This window comes from Aquila chrysaetos, chromosome 7, assembly GCF_900496995.4.
Source record: "Aquila chrysaetos chrysaetos chromosome 7, bAquChr1.4, whole genome shotgun sequence".
Lineage (NCBI taxonomy): Eukaryota > Metazoa > Chordata > Aves > Accipitriformes > Accipitridae > Aquila > Aquila chrysaetos.
This window is the reverse complement of record NC_044010.1, coordinates 32978551-33000273: the sequence shown is the minus strand read 5'-3', so window position 1 is coordinate 33000273 and position 21723 is coordinate 32978551. Positions and strand designations below refer to the sequence as shown.

The 21723-nt window shown below is 39.7% G+C and overlaps 1 protein-coding gene across 3 annotated transcripts in view; it reads right to left on the bottom strand.

Moving 5' to 3' along the window:
* The window catches only part of DYRK1A (dual specificity tyrosine phosphorylation regulated kinase 1A), an 89074-nt gene extending 67576 nt beyond the window's left edge, over nucleotides 1–21498 (bottom strand). The window contains exon 1 of one of the 3 annotated variants that reach the window (XM_030020248.2): nucleotides 21478–21498. The gene's annotated coding sequence lies outside the window, so the exon portion shown is untranslated. Of the gene's footprint in view, nucleotides 1–20220; nucleotides 20480–20794; nucleotides 21423–21477 lie in introns of those variants that run through there. The other 2 variants (XM_030020246.2, XM_041124772.1) reach the window with 2 other exon arrangements.
* Nucleotides 21499–21723: the final 225 nt, after the last annotated feature.

Sequence of the window (21723 nt, the reverse complement as noted above, 5' to 3'; positions counted from 1 at the left end):
ATGACAGCTCCCATTGACAAGTGCAATGCCACAATCTACCTTTGCCTTTCATTATTCAGGAGATTTAGACTGGATAGGCATACACATAGCTAGGTACTCTCTGGTCATGTTAACCATATGCCTGGGTCTTAAACAAGACTTCACCCCATAAATCCCCATACCTTCTGCTAAAGCAGGTATACTTCTGATATGAAAAGTGATAATGGAGAAGTACTCCTGATATCCTTTCCACTTTAACATGATAAATCAGATGTAACTGCCCAAGCTTCAGTTTAGGCTGAAAAAGTGAAGCTTGTCTACTTCCAGCTTGTATCCAAAGGAACTTAATGAAAATATTTAGTTCTCAAACATCAGAATTTTCCTTAATGCATCTATCAGACTTCACCCACTTAGATGGGTTTTTCTCAGGACACTTGTTCAGAGATGTTTCTGAGCCACTGCATCTAAAAGGAGCAGAAAAAGGAAGAAATTTCTTCAGTTACAAATACATACTTTTATCATCCCAGAAATCCTGCAGAACTCAATATAAACCTTCTCTAAAAAAAAAATCTCTAGCCCTTAAAAATCAATCAACAAGCTAGCCAAATCGTAAGTCTTTTCAAGAAGACTTTCAGCCACAACATCATTCTGATGGTAAATTTACCAGTCACTAGGAAAAAATATTAAAATTACTGTATCTAGAGTGCAATCATTTAAGAAGCCTGCCATGGAGGATGGCCTCAGCTTTCAGCTTTCTCCTTTTTTTTTCTTCTCTGAGGGAAATAGACAAGACACAGTCTGTCCTATCATCAGGTGATGAATTTTATGCAGGACAAGTTCACAGGCTTCACGTTTATATTAAAATAGTCAAACTCAGTACTTCAGAAATAGGGTACACACTGCCTCTCCAGAAAGGCAAGGGAAGAGACTGATTTAGCGGGTTGACAGCAGCAACCAAAGCAGTTTGGACTCACAAATGCCTATTCCTAAAAGTAAGTCTAAGCACACTCTTCAAAGTGGAAGGATATCCTTTTTCTCTGTTTGCCCAACTCAAAGTCCCAGTGCATTATTTCTCTTTTTCTACATGTCCCAAGCATAGTACTAAAATGGAATATGGAATAGCCATGCAATTGTAGCAAATGGGGACATAACCACAATTTAAGTTTGGTTACAGAACTCAGATTTGCCTTTTAATTAGATCTATCAATGTTAAAAGGCACTTCAAGGGAATTTTAGGATTACTTCTAGGATTTCAGGATACTGACAAAGTAACTGGGATCCTGAGCTCACTTATGGGAAAGTAAAAAGTTTTTTAAAGAAAAAGAGGAGGATTCCCTTATTTCCAAAACTACATGTACCATAACTGCTCTTGCAGCTCTTTTTAACTTGGAAACCAAAAGCTCCAGCTTTTGCCAGACATGTCAGTACAGAAACACCATGTTTAAAAATCTTGTTCAACATGCTTTCAAATAGCAGTTCATATGAAGTTCAATAGCTCTGAAAATTGACAGTGGTCAAGTTCAGGCTCCATGACAACCAGATGCATTCAACATTGATGGTGAATAAACTGAGTTATTTCATTAAAATAAGAATTCTCGGGCTGCGGTTCCCCAAAAGCCAAAGCTGATTTAGATTTGGCTGCTGTGTTCCCACCCACACCCCTCCGTGCCCTCAACCACTCAGTGCAGGCCCATCTCTTGCACCACGGCTGGCACCTGCCCCAGTCTCGCTGAGTCAGTTCTGCAATTTAGCATGACGTGAAATATTCACCTTTTTTGATCAGTTTTCTGCTGACTCTGCACAGCTCCAGAGCCCGAGTCTGACCTTCAGCTTAAAAATCTACACATAAATAAGAACCTAATTGTTCTTTCTAGCACATGCACACAGCTAACACATCTATATTCTGCATAATACTACTGATCACAGAGAACTTCATTTGCATTTTTGTGCAGTCTTTGATGTTCTGGACCTTTGAAACTGACAGTTCCTAGGTCAGGGCCAGGAGTGCAAATACTGATACTGGAAGTGAGGCAGCCATGCTCTAGGACCGTGCTGGGGTAATGAATAGGGCATTCTGCTCACGGAGGGAGAACCTCATTGCATTACGCATTGTGTGACACAGTAAAACGGTGAACCTCACCTAAAAAGTTCACTATCTAAACAGACCACATTTGTCCACAGAAAGACAGAAGTAGAGAGCTCACAAACTTTAGCTATCTATAATAAGGTTTGCTGGATAGGCTAAGAATACAGTATAATTAAAGAGCAACCTAGCTAAAGTATTTCTAATAGTTCTTGCCAAACTGCTACAGAGCACCTTGAAGACCACAGCTAACATCTGGTTTGAAACCCATAGCAACAGACCCCACCTCTACTTCAAGAACCCAAGTGAAATGTGTACAGGCTTTTCTCTATAAAGCTTGTGTGTCTCATAATAGTCTACATAAACAAATTTGAAGAAATAAATTTAATCAGACATGCCAACTACAAACTTCTCTGATGCTGGAAAGCAAAATGAACAAACCCAAACTTTTCACCACAATAAAATCCAGCATCCTTACCATTCAGCTTTCAATGTCCCAGTCCATCTACAGACTTCCACGATATGGTTTAAGTCCTAATTCAGGCTCAGGTTGACCAACGTAACAGTAGCAGAGAAATTTGAATTCTAAAGCAAAAATAATTCTATTTTGGATTACTGCAGCAATCAGATAGGGAACATTATTTCTATTATCTTAGGATCCCAATTTAGAGGAGCTACAGAAATGCACTGTTTTCAAAATTCAAGACACCTCCAGCATAAGCACAATACCATCTATTTCTTATGAATTGCACTTACTACATACACACAAATACATTTCAAAAATATCACAGAGTATTTGTATTTCAACATATGAATTAACAAATGCAAAGACACACAATTTAACAGATTAAGTCTTCAGAAAGTTAATTTCACTATTAAAAAAAACAGTGTTAAAGCCCCTTAAATAACTGAAGAGTGAGTAGAATATAATCCCACTGATACAAAGTATTCTATGTTCCATCTATACTCTCCCACACCCTCTTCATTTTATTCACCTATCTTCCTAACTTGGTGGTTGTGCTGCATTTCCATAATTCACATAATATCTTTCCACTGAAAAAATAAAACATTATCCAGAAGCCATTTCCTGTAAAATGGGTAAGCACGGATTAAATCCCAGAAAGATTCTTTTTCCTCTTCCCTTAAGGTAAGCATACTAATCACTGGATTGGAAAGTCATGTTTCCTTTTCTCTCCCTCTGTCCCATGATTTTTTGGTTACATGGGACTCGAGGACAGTTGCCAAGAACATCTGAAAAGCCAGGTGATCTAGGTATTCTCACTGGAGTTGAACTCGAGTTCAGATTCTCTCCATCTGAGGAACACAATAAACTGCCAGGAAGGGCAGCAGTCCCCCTCCCTCTTTCCCAACTCTCAGGTGCACAGTTGTGCCCCCTTCGTTGGAAAGCTTCAGCGTTCACACTGAATATACAGTAAAGCAAACCAACTCTATGACCCACTTAAAAACCATTCACATCTTTGTCACATTCATTTCCTGCCAGTTTAGTAAACTGAACTGGCTCAGCAAATGGTAAGAAAAACTTAAAGCTAGAACAAAAAGGCTAACAGGCTAATGGGCCTTTTTGTGCCAAAAAAGATGTTAGCTCAGTTTATGCCACATAACATAACTTCCCACCAAGCGTATGCCTTCACAAGCTGACCAAACTCAGGGCTACTACTTATAAAAAAAGAGCAAGTCACAGACAAGGTTTATCTTCCTAGCACTCTTCCACCTCATGATGGAACAGTTTAGGTAGCTGAATTGGCAGTAAAGTTTTTACCTTTACTTAAATCATTATGATTTTGTGCTTACCTTCTTAAGATGGCCCAACGTAGAAAAGTAAAGCGAAAATGCCAACGAAGAGAACTTGCAAGTATGCTTAACCAAGGGAGAAAGTAGACAGAGACAGTCTCTTGTGATCCAATTCAGGCTGCTATCAAACAGCTATGTCACACTCCCCTGCAACATCCAGGCACCAAAGAGGTAGGGGTTGCAATGATGAGGGCTACAAGTCCCTCTGGGGCCGTAGCTTAATTCTTCTCTGTCTCATAAATCATCTTTGCAAGAGGAAACTACTGTAACTCTTGTATCGTGCTCATGAGGTAATCTCCAATGCATATAACAATACAAGGCACTCCAATACTATGGTAAAGAAAAGTCTCCAAAGTAGATCAACAAAAAAATGCACAAATGGGTTTTCCCCTTCTTTGTTCCTTCAACGTAGTAAATAAATACATGAATAAATAAAGATTCCACATTTTCCTCACATCACTCACTCCAGAACTACAGCCCTAACATTTCTCAAAATATAGATCGCTGTCAGCTCCAAAAGTTTTTAACAAAATATGAATCATCCTAAGATAATATTTTTTAACTTAACATAATTCAACAGGTTTTTAAGTTCCACCTGTAGTTTATTTATCATGGCCTTATTCCCCAGTTAAGGAACCACTGACCTAGAAAACTCTCATTGAAGAAGGAGATAAATTAATGAACTTCAGTAAATTTTCATATAATCTAGTAATGAAGTCAAAATACCTTCTTTTCCAGATTTAAAACTCTGAGGCTTGTTTTATTATCTTGTTAGCCGCCATCCCTGCTGTTAAGCATAATATTAAAGCAAATTTTGGTATAGCCCAAGATATACCAAGATACTACTGCAGAGGTAGTAGGCTGCAAAATTTTGCTGAGTTTTAAATGGTATTATAATCCAGTAAGAAGAATTCAAACACCCTGTTCAAGTCATATATGCATGTAGATGCATGCACACACAGGGAGAAGAGCCAATACAGACAGTGGGTACACATCAACAAACAAAAGCTTTACTGAGGTACATTTATTATCCCATTTAATAGAGATTTCATCAAACATTCATGACAGCTCTATACCTCTATAAAATATGGTTACAGATAGCTCACTGGAGACTCTAGAACACTTGTTCTGCCAGCTAAAATCATTGCTTTTTCTGCTATAAGTTAAAAAAAAAAACAAAAAAACCACCACACAACACTAGACCAAAAAACCCACACCATTAAGCCCAGAATGTACTCATCATAACGTAATATGACCTTCTACACAACTTTAGAATTTCATCCAGTAATTCCTCATCAAGCCTTCATCAATGTATGGAATACCCCACAAAAAGTTCTAAGCATTTAAAAGCCTTCAAAGACCAAGAAACCATAACATTTTCATCAAGTGGAATGGATTGTCAATCACCATTAAAACTGCATTATCTCCTGCTTATCAATACAGAAGACAATGACTTTATGGTGTGAAAAAGATTTTATGAATCTGACAAGAGGTTGCAGATACCCTGCCATAATGTAACTCAATCCAAATTTGACAGCTACGAGTTCAAATTCTCAACCACATTTACAAGTTACCTTCTGTCAGCTTGTCCTCAGTAACTGACCACATACATGCCTACCTACACACACACACCCTTTTAGCCTACAACAAATATGAGAGTTTGCTTTCATTCAGAGAACAGAAAAAGAAGGTTAAGGCGAAGGATGAAGTAGCACATGATTGCTAAGCCAATCTAACAATTTGCTGCTAAAAAAAAAAAAAAAAAAAAAAGGCCAAGGAGGGGGGAGACTGTTCTGCCCACATTCTTCCCCTTCCCAATCCTCACTGCTCTAGCACTAATTGACCCAAAAGAAAATGAACTTTTTTCAGGTTTGCTTACTGGCTTTCTCACACACACAGACGATGCTAAATTATTTGAATAAATATGTCTTTTTTTTTGATGTACTGAAGATTTTAAAGAACTCAGGACAATTTTTTTTTAATAACTGTGTTATATTATGGTCCTGAATGTGCAGTTCAAGCTTAGTCTGTCAACTTGGGATAATGTTGTTTTGAATCCGTTTTTGAGTACAGTCACTATGGAGATGTATGGAATTCATTTTTGAATATTCTCTGATGGCAGTCATAAGACAAAAGTCTAAAAGACATCTCTCGAGATAAAAGCCCAGGAAAATTCTAACAGAGGCCTTTCAGGTTAATTTTGCCTAACTAGACTTTTATGAGGCCAAATAGAAAAAGTCGAACCTTTGAGATAGTTTATATGAACTTCACCAAGTCCAGCATCCGAATATTGGGTATAAACTGATCAATCTAATGCTCTCCGAGTTACTTGTCATTTTTCAAGAAGACGACTTTGCACTAAAACTTTGGCAAAATTATCCATTAAAGTAATTCTAGGACATGCTATGATTATACAACTTTCTGATTATTTAATAGTATCTCTGCCAGCATCAGAAGTTGCTAGGCTTCTGACCAGAGGAGTTTGGTTTCCTGTAGCATTTTTTTTCCTGATAAAAATTCCTAAAATGATTTTAATAAGGCAGGTTGCAGGAAGGAAATGAGGACAAATAAAAAAAAAAAGAAAAAGAAAAAAAAAAGAGGCTTTTAAATCCTGACCTTACAGACCTCCAAACAGTACTCAGGCTCACCACATCTGAGGTATACAGGAAACAAAAAAAGGAAAGAAAATCTTTAGTGTCCCACTGAAGTCCTTGCAGACTACCAACAACAGCTCGCTAGATGGAAAGACTCTAAAACAAAGCCACTTTTCCAGCAAATTTTTTCTTTAATTTTCTATTAATATTACTGAACTGGTGTATTTCATGTAATGATGTGCTGTGCTTTTAAGAAAGATTGCTGTAGAAAGGTAACTTTTGACATAGACCTGCTCTTTTTCCCATGTTGTGAAAGAGCTCAACAAGAAGGTCATGAGCGTGATCTGACATACTCTGTGGATGATGCCAGCAGAGGTATCCTTAGAAGAATACAATTTTTCTAGGGACATCTGAAAGAGCAGAGCAACGTATGAAATCACAGGGGCATAGCAAAAAAGATAAGAAAAGCAAGATTCAGAGCTCATACCAGGTACAGCAAATGGACCAACTGCAGCCTAACAGATATCATCTCTATAGCCCTTCATACAACCAGCTTCCAGCGCAAGGCAAAAAGGAAACACTGAACATGACAATGTAGTCATCAAGATGGTCAGAACAGAGAACTCTGTCCCAATTCATAACACCATACACTACACTGACACCTTCCTTCACCATATAAGTTAGAAGAAGCAAAATCACATTTAATGGCTTCAAAACGGGAACTCCCCTCTTCCCAACTTTTTTTTTTTTTTTTATGTAATAAGAAAGCACCACCTTTGGAAATAAGCCAGAACTCCACACTGCTAATCTGACACTTTACTTGAACTGAACATAAAGGAGACTTAATAGCTTCAGAGCTCAAGAGAAAGAGACCTCTATGGAGTTCAGTGGTGCTACACTGAATCTATCTGAGGGAAGATGGATCCCCACATGGATCTAGCAGCCAAGGCCTACTCTCCCTTTTTTGCTCAGTGAGATTTTTATTCAAAATATTTCAAGTTAGCTTCATACTGGATTTACAGGAATTACTAGAAAGCATGAAGACGTTCTTCATGGTGCCTCTGTGTTTAGGAAAGAGCAAGAGACATGCTAACCTGTACAGATTATATCTGCCACAGACACTGCCTGAAAACACTGAGCAGTCTTCCTCCCTTTCCTGAAGGGGTCAAGGAGATGGATGACAACCTGAAGGGCAACAAAGACAGCCAAAGCGGGAAGTTCTGAAATGCAAAACAGTCAACCCAAAGCAAGTTAGAGAAAAAGAGAAACAAGGCTTTATGAAAATTGCAGTGAATTGCTGAAGAAGGGGATGGGAAGAGGGAAAGACAGGCACTAAACATCAAAGCAGCTAAACCATTATTCCACTAAGGAACCTCAACTACTCCTAGAAACTGTGCAACGCCACATTGTTTATCACAAGCCAAAAGTCCTTAGCCATGAAAAAAACCATGCATAAAACAAGCATGATGAACAAAGTTTACTTTAGAGTAGACTGGAACAAGACCCAAAGCAAAAGAGAAGATGGATGGGATTTAAAACAAAAAATTTTAAAAAATGAGACAAGCCACTGAAGGGATACAGCATTTATGAGTAATACTTTTATTTACTATCCAAGAAGGAACCAGCTGAACACCTCCAAAGACAACTGTTGTAATTTAGAATAGTGTTTGCCCTACTAGCATGTACATCCTGATAGCAGGCTGCTTCATAACCTGACCTAGAACAGCTGGCCTAACAAAAAAAAAAAACCTGCAGGCTCAGAGAGTGATATGTTTAAGCGCACTCTCATATAAAAATGCAAAAGTAAGATGTTGTCCATCACATTTTGCATGGAGAAAGCAAGCCTTGCAAGGTACTTAAGGTGCTCCTGCCCTCAGTCTACCCAAAGGCTTAGAGAAGCAAAGGAGATGGGCAGAAAAATTCCATTGCTTTTTTCCTGCTATAAAGAGCAAGTATATTGTCCAATCGTCCACGTTATTTGAAGTCACTTTGGATTATTAAAATGTGGATGGATATTAAAACATGGAGGGATTCAGATATTAAAGAATAAGCACTCCCGTCTACTTTTCCAACTAACAGTTAAATAATTATCAACCAAATTTAAGTAACTTCAACAAAAATATTACATATCTGAATACGTGGAAGTGAAACAACAGCACAATCCCAGCAGCTCTGGTCACTTATTTAAGAGGACAAGCAAGCATGGAATTTCCAAAAGAGTTGTTTATTTGTTTTTTTAACATAACCAGGCCAGCTGGTGGTTATGTTAAAACCAGGCTATCAAGAGAAGCATTTTTTCATGTCTCCTTTGTATAGCAGGAACAAGAAAACTAAGCATCTTTACTCTGCAATTTAGCTTCTAGTATCAATAACCTATGCTCACATCTTATAAAGACAGCTGAAAAATACCTTTTATTAGAACATTAACTTTAGAAACATCATCTTGCAGTTTGTCGAAACTGGAACAATATATATTTTGTGTGCACATATCTATCTTAAGGCAATAAAGAATTCAAGTAAAAGTTTCAGAAGTACATGAGATTAAGGAAATCTATATATTGTATTCTTTTGTGGTAATGTTTGGGGAAAAAAAACCAGAAAATTAAAAACTCTGGGTTTCTTAAGAGGTTTTAGTCTTTAAAACATGGATTTTTTTTTTTTTTCTCCTCAAAAGCATTGTTCTTATGGGGGGAAGAGAAAGCAAGAACAAGTGAGAAAAAACAAGCAGGACAAAACACTGAGCAAGCAGGAGACAGCAAATGACAAAAAAGAGGCACTTGAGAGACTGAGCACTAGAAAGGACATGGGAGAAAAAGGGCATGAGCAGAAGTTAGAAAACTGTAAAAAAGAGTGAGGAATAACTAGAGGAAGACCAGAAGTGAAAAGAGTGCAAGAAAACAGATGCATCACAAGTAGAAGAGTTAGACAGCAAGTAGGAGAGTTAGAGAGAGAACTTACTATCAAGTAAGACTGTGGTAGCATGTGTTAAGAGTGCACACAAGCAGGACAGCATCAGAGTGGGAACATTAGAGAGGGAATAAGCATGGAAGTTTGAGATAGCAAGCAGAAGTCTGACAGAGGCGGGGGGGGGCACATACAGAGAGAGAGAGACTGACAGGAGAGTGATTTACTACAGGAGGGGTGGCAAAAATTCCTCAGAATTATGTTCTCCATTAAGTAACAGTGCTATCAGAGCCAGTTAACCAACCCCTGCCTCTTCTAGGCACCCTGCTCCTGTCCACCCACACAAACCATTCCATTATCTTGTCAAATGTCAGAGCAGCAACACAGTGTACTGGGTCTGGGAACCGATCTGACCGAAAAGTAACCCGATTCTCCACCCCCCCACACACCCAAATGTTATATATATAAAATCATATATTTCAGCCAACTCAGTTTCCAAGTCTGATTCACTGGTTGGTCTTACAAACAGCTGTGCCAACACAAAGCAGGTGGGAACAAGCAGCCAGAATCTGGAGAGAAGGGGAGCTGCTTAAGCGGTAATTGCCTTCAAAGAACTCCTTGTTGCACACTTTGCCTTAAAACAACTCTTTCAACAATTTCCCTCAAAGTGCTTCAGTGCCTCTACATCTTGCAGCATGAACTTCACATCAGTTTGCTAATACCTGTGCTGTAAAACACATATAACATCACGAGATTAAATACTGTGCATGTCCCACACCCCTGGTAGATGAGACATTAAAACAGAGAGTTGTTGCTTTTCATCTTTTTGCTTCTTTTTTATCGATCATTTCAAATTTGGCATAGGTACAGTTTTGGGGAGAGCAAGGTAATTTTCACTGGCCCCAGGAAAACATATACAGATTTGGGTGTGTGGAAGGAGAAAATAGTTTACGGTAGAAGAAAAGGGGATAGAAAATCAAGCTTGCTCGTGTTTTTCTCTGAATATACTGTTCTTTGATGCGCCACCCTTCAGCATTCTTTCAGGACTGAAACTAAGTACCAGCCTACGGTCTTATCTCATGCTAGAAGATGGAATTGATCTGGATGAAAAAAAGATAATGAAGTCTTCTAAAATTCCCCCCAAATTTAAGAAGGTATAGTAGCAGAAGACCAATAGTTTCAGTCTTTATTCATCAGCTTCTGTCCCTTTGCTTCCCTTCGCTGCCACTACTACCCACCAGTGTCTCAACACTCTGTGACAAGTTCGATCAGCTGAAACTAGAACACAGATTATTATTGTAGAAGAGTCACATTTAAGACATTTAGACAATTTTCCCTCATGAAAGCCAACCAAACCCAAGCATACAAAGTGTGGTTTACACACCCAGTCTACACTTGCACAGGTAACCCATTGTTCCCTGACCTGTTCACTCTCAAGTGGCTGACCCATAAGATTGAGAACTCGGCCCTGCCAGATCAGGTAGGAGAGCTGGGAGCTTCTGTACTAATAAGATGGAGATGTTTCAATCATACAAACTGGGCAAATACCATACATGACTCCTTCTCCTTCCATGTGAAAAAAATCTTTTATAAATGTCATAAAATCACAGACTAAGTTAAGAAATGTTTAAGGCAGGCCTGATACACAATTCTGTCTCTTTTATGTATTTTGCAACACAATCTTTGCTTACACAGTCAAATGTTATTTTATTCATTGAACAGATGCTTATCACGTACATCAGAAGGATAGCACATAGAAAACAAAGCTATACAGTAAATACCAACTATACCATAAATTATACTTTTTACTGAAATACTCCATCAGTTCTTCCCAAAATTGAGGTATGCATATCAAATGGAGAAAGAGACTACAAGTAAAAAATGAATTTTTTTTTTTTTAAAGGCAAGCAAATTGCCTTTGGGAAAAATGAGTTCAAACTCTTAATTCCCCCAAATTTCTAAACAAATCCTAAATTCCTTGAGCAGACCTCTATCTGGATATGCTGAGTCACTCTCCAACCTTAAGAGACTGCTTCTCTGAGTTACAAAGCACAAGGAAAATAAACTCAAGTCAAATGCAACTGCAAATACATAGCATCCTGCTATGAAGACATAAGACACAGAAACGCTTAACCTCAGCTCCACCCATTTCGTCACTGTGTAACTTTGAGCAAGTCACTTTACCTTTTTGCTTTCATTCCCCTTGCTAAAAAGCAGCTTAGTAACATGTATTTATCTATTGTTAGCAAAGCAAAAACTGCTGTATGGAAAGCAACATGAAGTTAAGTGCTATACAAAATGCCTAAAATCTCTGAAACTCCTCTCCCCACCCCAAAAAACAGGAACTCAGTGCCTTAGGTTAGGCTGCTAATAAGCAAGATACATAAACATTTCTAGGTTTGGTGGAGGGTTTTTTCTGTACATTAGATCCTAATCACTGAAAAACATTTCTCTTCCACAAGATGCTGGAAGAGGATGTTAGCTTTTGCTAGATTCAGAAACTAAAGTGTTACATCTGTGCATGAGCCTATGAGAAAGTCACAAACCCCAGACCAAGTGCAAGGTCTGGACAGTGTGCAATTATTAAGAACTTGTATCTTAAAAAAAAAAAAAAAAAAAAAAAAATTATTTACTGCATGATGAAACATAGTTCAGACCACCAAAAAAGCAAGAGATAATTTTCCCATTTTGTCAGTGTTTGAGTGCTTGACTTAGTTTGGGAATTTTTATGGAAATAACTAATGAAGTCAAATGCAACTCTACAGAGGTACTCAAGATTAAAATAAAAGGCGACAGACCATGCTTACAACATATGGAATATAATGCATACCTTTTCCTCAAATACATAAATAAACTGGCACTGTCAAGTTCAGAGCTCACAGGTTTCAGAATATACATAATGACTAACACATAACTTAGATAGTATTCCTGGCCCACTGTAGGCTTGCTAAAAATGTATCTTGAGCTTCCACCTCACCTCAAACCACAAATCTCAGATCGTTTTGTTTTATGCAAACAAAACTTTGCTTTTACATACAGAGATTAAAATTAAGATTTTTTTTTTTTTAAAGTAGCAGTAGTCCAGAGAAAGACAATGAAAGCAAAGCATATAAAGAATCCTATATCAGAAAATGCCAAAGGAAAATTTTTCAAACATGTAAGTCTAAAAATTAAACTCTTTATCCCATATTCAAACTCTTGTATAGAAATAATTGCATATTCTCACATTTCAATAAAATTAGATAGGAACTACAAGACTCAAAATCTTTACAAAAGAGTGATGCCAATAGTATGACAAAATACTGTTTTAGCTATGTAGGCCTAAGATGACAGTTTTGAAGTAAAAAAAAAAAAATTAGTGATAAAGACATACAAAATGATGAATGAGATCAGGAAGGTCAATTAAGTCCCCCTTCTCTCTTAACAGACTTTGGAAATAAACACTAAAGGGCAACAAATTTAAACTAAGGCCAAGGAAATCCTTCTCACACACACAAAAAATTATTTACTGATCTCAATCACAACATGTCCCTGATGGGGGGGGGGGGGAAGAGAGAGAAGAAAAAAAAATTTATTAGGAGCTAGAAATTATTACATTGGACAGAAGGGGGGGAAGGGTGGGAGGAAAGAGAAAAAACAAACAAACCAAACACAAACTCCTGTCAGAATGTAAGTCTGCCATGAACTTCTCAGTACTAGGAAAATATTTAGTGACATGAACTACTCCAATTTGGTGTTTCCTTTATCTCAAAATGTTTTTTAATAAACATTTAGAAAGCTGTTTAATAAACATTTAGAAATACTGGTAGTCTATATGCACACAAATCATGGGTACAGACTGATCATAGGTCACTGATCATCTGTAATGTTTCCAAATGCAAAGCACCACATGCATACACCAACAGAGCTTCAGAAGACCTCTTAAAAATGTCAGTTTGTGACATACGTATGTTCCTTTCTTTCACATGCAAAACAGAGCTGAATGTCCCTGTGTATCACTGTATACATTTTACTTTCATATTTCACTTTCATTAGAACAGTAGCTAAACTGAAACAAACATGTTTTAAAATATCTCCGTTCAATTAGAGAAGCAGCATTTTTATAAATTGTGCAGAAGAGAGAATGATTTCAAAAGATGATACTTGAACCTTGTGAACTATAGGCAGAACTTGTTTTCTCATTTCTTTGAAATAACTGGATGCTGGTTAAGAACATCTAGCAGAAAACCAGAATGATATACCTGCTTTATGCAGGTATATAACTATTTCTTTGCATTATAAGAAGAGAAAAAAACCTATTTTTTTAAACTATACTTTAAAACAGAGAACTCGAGATATGACACATAACTTGGCCAACATGTTTTCCTTCCCTTATTAACTTCTGTAAGAAAGGAGACAGAAATATTTTAGCAAAAACTTGTATTTTGGTTTACTGCAATTGTGTGGCAGTATGCAAATTAAGTAAAGGGACACTAGGTATTACCTTCAAATCCACATTTAGAAAGTGTCTCCAATTCTAATGGTTCCTTACATGAGAAAAGCATTATGTAAGTCTCTAGTCCCCATCACATGAAGCAAAGCCAACCCCGATTTAACAATGACAACAAAAGTTGTCAGTGTTATCCTTAACCACCAAGGTAAGGCAGCCAAGTACTTGTACTCCAACAATCTGTTTCCACACGTGCAACTGGGTTTCTGAAGGTTTCAAAACTAAGCTCATAAAGTTTTAAAATGTCCATGCTGTGAACATGACTCTGGTTAATTTAACTCCATAGAGATACGTAAATGAATGTTTTGATGGGTAAAAAGACTGAAAGTAGACTCATATGGACACTGTGAACTGCAAATCATGATTGCACGCTGTGTAATATACACAGGTGAAAATATCCCCAAACAAATCCTACAAATACAGGAGATAAACCCTCTTGTAAGGACCACATCAGATATCATTAATGATTTCCATTCACACCTCCAGATTATTAGCTTTTAGACCTTCTATCATTAAGCTTTTGTACAACAGAGTATCAAATTATAGTAACTCACAACCCTTTTTATTTACCAGAAGAAAAAACAAACCACAAACACATATGCGTTTACACAATGCCGTAACAAAAATGCTACATAGAACAACATTAGGAATGAATGAGTATGCATCTCAAAGTCATGAAATCCTGATTAAATGGAGAAAGAAATAAAACTTCATGTTGTACAGTACAAAACAAAATGGAAATTAGATCCCAGCTAAGGTCTCCAAGTAGTACAGCAATGCAAAACCAAGCAATTTTTAACTATGCCCTTATAATGCAAATTTCAACTATGGTTTATAACACGGTATCATATATACTCTTTCCACTCAGCCTTCAGCATAAATGAATCATTTATGATGCTGTCTCTAGTAGACATAGTTCACAGAAGACATTAATTCACTTAGAAACTAAGTTTGTAAAACACCGTGTGTATTAAAAATAATAAACCATCAGAAAAAGTTTGAGGAGATACAAGCGTCATTCAAAATGAACCTGTAGTAACTGCATAGTTAACTGACCTCTCCCCAGAACTGCACCTACTAGTGCTTCTGATTTGGGAGGAAAGGAAAGTGTAATCTAAGTTTGTAGCCATAGCATATATAGAACTTTACTTCAGCAAAAATCTGATTTCAGTGGGAAGACATAGACAGATATGTGCAATCATGTACACGTTCAGCATTTGCAGTAATGCTCATTTTCCTACGCAGGCCCTGCCATAAAAATCTCAACTTCTGAAGGCATACTATGACATTGACAGGAAAGTCACCCTAAATACAAGAACACAGAATTCTAAGCTTATGAACATCAGATTGTGGTGAAAAATATACATTCAGCTGTGTTATTCCACAACTATGACCCAGTATTTTTAGTATTTATGAGTAACTTCTACAGAAAGAGAAACTGCCAAGATCTTCATGCAACAATCACTTCTTGTAACATGAACAAAGACATCAATATATTTCAAACACTAACTTGCAATTTTTGGCATACCATTAAATTAATGCCTACTTACGCACAAGTTAGAAAGAATAATGACAAAGCAGCCAGAATCAGACACGATCCAGGAAAGTTACTGAGCTTCCAATATCAGTCAGATTTTGCAAGAGTGTATAAGAAACTGATTTGTCTGTAATCACGCTCACACCCTATATGTATTTCACGTATAAGTCCTGTTAAAACTGTGTTTAAAAACCAAGAATATATATGGTTATACATTTTTAAGTAGGAAAAAAAGCTGTAGTTACAACTGGACAGACCAGAGATCAGTGTAAGGAAATTCATAGTGTTCAGGAAAATACAGAACTGAGTAAGTACTAACACATTAACTTCCCTACCTGACAATATTTTTTTCCTCTTTTTACCCCTTCCTTCAGTTTAAACACTAAACCAATAGCGTGGACACAAAACTATTTCCTCTACAAAGGAAGGTGATGCGCTATGCTCCAATTGGCTCCTCGGCGACAGGTCCACTGGCAAAGTAAATGAGAAGTTATTAGCAATTTACATAGTTCACAGGAACACAAATTAAGATTTGACCACATATAGGTAAACAGGATTTTGAATGAACAAAAACATTAACTACCTGTGTTTGAAGCCAGGAAGCCAAAACCCAATGAACAATAGGTTTTCAGGACACTAGGGTTTAAAAGTTTCACTGACAAGTTCAATTTAATCATTAAAATGTATTTAACTACGACTGTGCCAACTATTCATTCTACTAATCTGATTTTTTTCAGTAACTCATTGAAATTCACTCCAAATTTTTTTCAATTATGTTTTGAAAGAATAACTCTGCCATCAGAAATCAACTTGTACACTTCCACTCCTCTCATTTCACCATCCAAAACATTATTAAAAAGAAAGAGGAAACTTTTCAACACATAGACGTATTAATATGTTATTAACTATTCCTTTAACTGACTCAAAACACATTTTTATTTGCCTCTGGAGGAAAAGAAAAAGGGGGGGGGGGGAATAGGAGGGTTTGGAGCTTTACATAACACATAAATTGAAAGCTTGGTTTCTCACAGCTGGAACAAAACTGACACTTAATGGAGTTAATTTCACTTTCATTTACGCAGTTTCACTTTCAGGTATTTAGTGCTACTAAGACCCTGGAAAGTTTGCACGGAGTATGTTTACAAATAAGTGCCTTCTTATGGTATTTTAATTACAGAAGCATTTTCACTGCTTTTAAGAAATGCTATATTCAGAGCTGAAATTAAACTGATTATGTCTTCATACAGGGTAACTGAAATAGCAACCATCTAGACTTCAGAGGCTCCGAGAATTCACACTGTAGGGACGTAAGCAGAGCTGACTGGGAACTATCTTCCACATTTCCCTACCCCTTCAGTGGGTATCCTCCTTGCAAATCCTATGGACAGGACATTTTGGAACAAATGAGGATATGATAACATCACTACCCTTCATATGAAGCCACCCTATCTCCAACCTTTTCAACTGTGGAAAAACTTACCTATCCTTTAGAGATTGGGGAAGGGAAGGGGAAAAAAGGGGGGGGGGGGGGGGGGAAGTGAGAGAGGGGAAAGGAAACTTTGGGAAGACAATGGGATTTAGCCTGTCTCATCACTATGTGCTTTCTAGTCAGAGAGAAGCCCCTTTTTTATCTGTGCTCTCAGACAAGTAAGCCATAATTAAGCACCCACAGATGCTGGACAAGACTCATATAGGTATTAGGGGAAACGGAGCTAAACTGCAGATAAAGGTGGCGTAAGTGTGAACTTGAGACCTATTCTAAGGTAATGAAATACATTTGTACTAGCAAAAGCAGTTGAGTTATTTTTGCAGTCATGCTTGGATAAAACAGAATCAAACGCAGAATTTTACCTTCCCTCCCCATAAAGGAAAAAGATAACCAGTGGATATCAATTACAAACTTTTACATTAATTGTTCCACGCAACTAACGATTAGGTCACCGCAATTCTATTGGTATATTGTGTCACCTCAAAGAGAGAGTACTAGATAACTGTACATACAGAATATGTTTTTCTCAAAGTTACAATTGTTTCTAATTATCGAAAGTTTCTCCAGTGTTTTTAAACTATCAATAGACTACAGTTCCCGTAAGTCTCCTCTTGAAGGACCCATGGAGGTGTGGAAGGAAAAGGAGAGTATTCCCCTTCTCAGAATGTTGTTTACTTTTTTTCCTCCATTCGTAAGCTTACAAGAAAGGCACATTTGCTCAGAAAGGGTTTTTGTATTATTTCAAATAGTCTTAGAGCAAAAAAGAAGTCTCACTGCATAAACATATCAAGTCTTTTAGACTTCTTAAAGTCTGATTAGCAAAAAAGTTATTACATAAATTAAAAAAAAAATGTTTCTTACCAAACTCATACTAAAAAAAAAAAGAGATAAAACTGTAAACTTAACAAACAATCTATTGTACTCTGTTATAAAGAAAAAAGCAGCAGTTCTCTGTAAATAATCCTACTCTACAACAACAGATCTATTTACAAAAGGATTTCAGAAGTTATACAAGTCTCCCATGCTCCCATAAAACAAAGATATCAGAAAGTTTTTTACTTCACTTTGGAGAATAGTTCTCCAAATGGCATTAAAAAGTACCATGGAAAGACCAAGCGTATATCGGTCTTCAATTCTTACTCAAAAACATAAGCTGTAACAACTTTCAACCTACAGTCCTGCAGCCAGGGTTAAAGACACCTGAAATAAAGAGGTTTTAAGAGGAATGCTGAAAAGAGAATCTAATTATAGCAGCAAAATTGCTTCTTGGGTCAGAGTACGTTTAGTCTTCAAATCACCACCCATATCAGTTCAGATGAAACTGTAAAATGCTATCATAGCAAATAAAGGTAGTTTTTCATGCATTTAACTAGTCTTTTCGCGTACTACCATAGGACCTGGTGGTGCAGTTTCAAACATGTTAGCATAGACTAAAAGGGACTTTTTCACTTTATGTTAAGGTGTTGACCAACTAATTTGAACTAAAATGACAAAAATATCACAGTAAGTCCATTAAGGCAAAGCCTAATAACACAGTTAACCCAGACACCTTCCTTCACAAGGCCCTATCAGAATAAGATTTTAAAATATGGGATACATGTTTGCAAATGTCCTAATTAAATGTAACTTTAAAAGCTTAGACAAGGCACACAGTTTTTACTAGATACCAGTCACGTTTTTCAACTTTGTTAGAAGTCATTTATGGTCATCACATGTTAATTCCCAGTCTACGCAAAACCCACATACTTTAAAAATTGATAAATTCCTGATGAGTACCTCATTATTTTACACAAGTAAGAGAATACTACCCATAAATTGACACTGAAATAGAGAACTCTTGGCTGCTATTAGGTAAAATTATCCTTGTTGCGGCTTCACAGTCACTGTCCAACATGGGGGAGGGGATTCCAATGACAAGTTCTAAATCCACCCAAGTATTGATTCAGGAACTGTAACATTGCTGCTCATGTAACAAACTGTCTTTCTTACCTATTTGCCTGGAAACAATATTAAACTATTGTCATATGTAAATGCATACACAATAATATAACAGAAGGAACTGCCCTCTTTCCCTGATTTAAGAAGGCTGTGCTCTTTATTCATTTTTGAACAAAATACACTTGCTTTACTCAAAGAATATTCAAAAACCATGAATTAAACTCGATAAGCTTCATAAACTTTGACAGAATTTTTAATTCACAGCAGAAAATGTAAATTTAACACATCACGCACATATTCTACTTCAGACTGCAAATAAAAACACTCTAGTTCTAAATAATTCATATAAGCCAAAAACATGAAGCGTTCCCTACAAAAGTAATCTATATATATAGATACACACCAAGTTCACCAAATATATGTAGATAATAGTTAACAAATACTAGCTCATACTCAGAGTTATTTTCAGTGTTATTATTCTAATTCTATAAAGTATAATTAATTTTCCAAAAATATCCAACCTAGAGAGGTTGGGGGGGGGGGGGGAGGAGAAAAAGAGAAACAAGTTTACCAAAACTTTTTAGGGCTACAGACTATTCCAATGAGGTAAGTTAAATTCTGCTTGGTTACAGGCAGATAATTAAATACTACTACAAACAAAATGTTTGCTTATTTATCACCAGATTATCATCGATATATTCTTCAGCTTCGCACACCTTTTCTTAAGGAAAGGAGAACGAAATACCAACACGATAATAAAACAAGTCAACTTCTACTTATCTAGACCCCCCTATGATACTATATCCATGTCAGTGTGACTACCTATACCTACTGGCAAAAGTTAACAGCACACTCTCATTCGGATTAAAACAGTAGGTTGTCAAAAACATGCTTGTTGATTTATTTTGTAGTCAGATATTCTGTCTTTGTTAATTTTAAAGAACAATGAATGTTTATTTCCCCCAATGACTGTGGAGTAATAGGAGAACTAAGTAACAGCAGCAATCTAGACACATGATCAAAGAACCCCTACGTAGTCTTTGGACAGATGAAACTGAAAACTTCAAAGCTGACTGAGATTCAAAAATGCACCAATTTCGAAATTTCAAATTACAGTACTTTTAATTGCGTTTTCTGATTTTGTGGTGGCAGAAGGGAATGCCGCTCCAGAGAAGGAGCGCCTTATGTATCGGATGAGGTCTCCAATTTCTCCAGCGACACAAAGCTAAATTCCTAAAAGACTGCAGCCAGCTATTAGAATATCGAGGTGCCTATGTCTCCCTGTGCCTATTCGCAACTGCTCCTCTCTCCTCTTCCCCACCCCAGCCCCCGCCCAGATGACAGTCATCTCGCACTGGTACTCCTTCTACGTCGGCCTCCAACTTCCCCACCTACCGCACAAGTCCCTCGCACGGGTGCAGGTGGGGGCACCTCAAGCCTCCACCACAACAGGTGCCCGCTCTGCTGACGGTTCCGCTCCTGACGCCCTCCTCGCCTCCCTCTCCCCGCTCCCAGACCGGGGCGAGACCTCGCACCCGCCCACCGCAGGGCGTTGCGCATAAGAGCGACAGGATCCAGGCGAGCTCCCTTCCTCCATCGCCGGTCCGGCGGCCCTCCTCGCCGCTCCGCTTCCCGACCCGGCAACGACAGCCTCTCCCGGACGCCGAGGGGAAAAGGGCCGCAGAGGCCGCTGCCGCTGCCCCGCGGCCATGCCCGGCCTGCCCCAGAAGGGGGCGGCGGTAGGGAGGGCGGGGAAGGAGGCCAGGTCCAGAGCCCGGTACGGGTCCCGGCCCTGCCGGCGCCGGCCCGGGGCTCGGCGGGCCCCTTGCGCTCTCCCCACCTCCTCTCTCTAAGATGGCAGCGGAGCTGCCCCCTGCGCTGCGCCCCCCTCGACCGCGCCGGGCCGGGAGGTGGCACCAGCTCGTCCCGCTGCGCAGCTCCCCGCCACCGGCCGAGGCGTCTCACTTACCCGTGCCGGGGGCGGCGGCGGGCCCTGCGGTCCGGTCCGGCCCGGCTTCTCCCGGTCGAGGCCTCCTCCCTCGGGCGGCGGGCGCAGGCAGGGCGAGGAGCGAGCGCTTGCCTCGGCCAGGGGCCCCGGCGCGGCAGCGCCTCCCTCTTGTGCGCTCCGCAGTCCGGCCGCCCCGCCGCGCTCGGGCCCGCACGGCTGGCGGCGGTGCCGGTGCCGCTCGGGGCGCGGGGGGCACCGGCCGCGGGGTCCGTCCGCTGCGCGCCTTCCTCTCTGGGCGGCGAAGAGGAGGAGGGGGGGGGGGAGGCCCGGCCCGGCCCGGCGGGCGGATCCGCGGCGCTTCCTGGCCGGGCTGGATTTTCTATCGCTCACAAAATGGCGCGCGTTCCAAACCTGCGCAGCGCCCGGCGGCGGCAACGGCAGGGCCCGGCCTCACCTCGGCTCGGCGCGGCGGCGGCGGCGGCCTGAGCCCCGGCCAGGCAGCGCGGGGACAGCGGCGGGCGGGCGCGAGCGGGCGGGGGGAGGAGGAGGAGGAGGAGGAGGAGGAGGGGGGGGGGGGGAAGCGCAGCGCCGTACCGAGCCCCCGGGAACTCCTCGCTCCCTCCCTCCCTCCCCCGCCTGCCAGCCTCTACCTCCTCCCCCTCCCTCCCTCCCCGCCCGCTCCTCCTTCCCCCTCCCTCACGAACCGGCTTCGGCAGGGCGCTGCGCCGCCCCACTCCCCTCCCGCACCGCTCCGCTCCGCTGCTGCTGCTGTTGCTGCCGCCGCCTCGCGCCTGTCCTCGCCCGCGCGGGACGAACTTCTCGCGTGTCCCCGCCGGACCCTCGGGGGACAGTTTGGTTTTTTGAGGGTGTTCTTTCGTTTTCTCCTGCGATAATGTCTTTCGGGGCGGAGGTGGGAAGGAGGAGGGGGAAGGAAAAAAAAAAAAAAAAAG